Below are 1486 nucleotides of genomic sequence, written 5' to 3' on the forward strand. Positions count from 1 at the left end.
ACAAGAGCGGCGAGGTCTATCGCGATAGCTTAATTTCTCTATCGAGTAAAAGTTATATCGCGATACATATCGTTATCGTTCTATCGCCCAGCTCTATGTTGTCATGATGTAAAGTAGTGGCACCAGGTCACCAGGTCAAGCTTGCCAACATTTGGCAAGTTTGAGTTATCATCCTGCAGGTGAAGCTGATGACAAAATTGAATATTTAGTGATAAACCAGAGCAGTGGGAAAAAACCCCTATGATTACTTGTTTATTAGCTTTTACATATTTGCATAAATTCATGTATCATTTTAGACTTACCCAAATGGCACTGCCCAGAGTCCATCAGTGTCTGTACAAAATGTATCCATACAGCTTGTAGGTGGCAAGCTATTTCTCAGTATAATTTCAAATCTGGTGATGACAGAGAAATTAAATGAGTAGTGATTTAAATTACTATGGGTCAGCATGCGGGGTCCATGAATGTCTGTACAAAATGTCATTGTAATTTGTTCATTAGTTGCTAATGGAGTTAGCAGCTACTGGACAACTTCAGTTTGGTCCACTAACTGACAAACTGGCTGACACTGCCATTCCTGGTCCAGAGCCACATCAGTGTCGTGGGTACAGATGACAAAATTCCTCATTTCTGTTGGCAAAAAGATGATAAATGGCAACTCAAAATGAAGGCACCTTTTTTATTCTAGAGAAGTTCAGCTTTTGATTTCACTTCTTACTGTAATAATAAGCTCGGGACACAATAAGAACCAAATAACCAACAAAAGAAAATACTAAGTAAAAAAGAGGACAACAGTGGACCCGGAATGAGGTTTTCCAGAAGTGGAAGAAAATGAAGTTTGCCCTTGTTCAACTCTGCCAAGATACACTGTATTCATTCCTGAAAGTAATGATTACAACCTCTCTTGTACTCATGTATTTTTAAAGGCATGTGAACAAGTTCTATTGTTCACACAGACACACAGACACACACACACACACACACACGTCTTTTGGGTTGTGCCATTGTGTTTGGATTGAAAGCACACTTGCCGATGAAGGATCCACATGGAATGTGTTTTCATATACACACAAAAAATAAGATGCTCTGGCTAAAGGTCACAATTATTATCAATACTTTCTCACACTTTAGATTAATTGCTTTGCCCAAACACAAAGAGTGAGAAGATGAGACTGAGCGAATGAGAAAAGAGATATACGCACAAGAGAAGGCAAAGAAAGTGGCTGCTACTGCAGGATTCTTCCAGGATTAGCTTAAAACCACCATGACCGCTTTATAAATATATATATATACACGAATGAATATGGCCAGTGATAGCCTTCATAAAATAAGAGGGAATTAAGAATTCCAGACAGACTGAAGGCCAATATTTTAATGTGTTTCCTGAAGTTATACATTTTCAATTTAGAAGGAGGCAGAAAAAAACTCCATACGTGTTTAAAATGAAAATGTGCCGATAGAAGTACGTGACTGAGGATATTCATAT

Source organism: Pundamilia nyererei, unplaced genomic scaffold (assembly GCF_000239375.1).
Source record: "Pundamilia nyererei isolate P.nyererei 1_Seehausen unplaced genomic scaffold, PunNye1.0 scaffold00068, whole genome shotgun sequence".
Taxonomy (NCBI): domain Eukaryota; kingdom Metazoa; phylum Chordata; class Actinopteri; order Cichliformes; family Cichlidae; genus Pundamilia; species Pundamilia nyererei.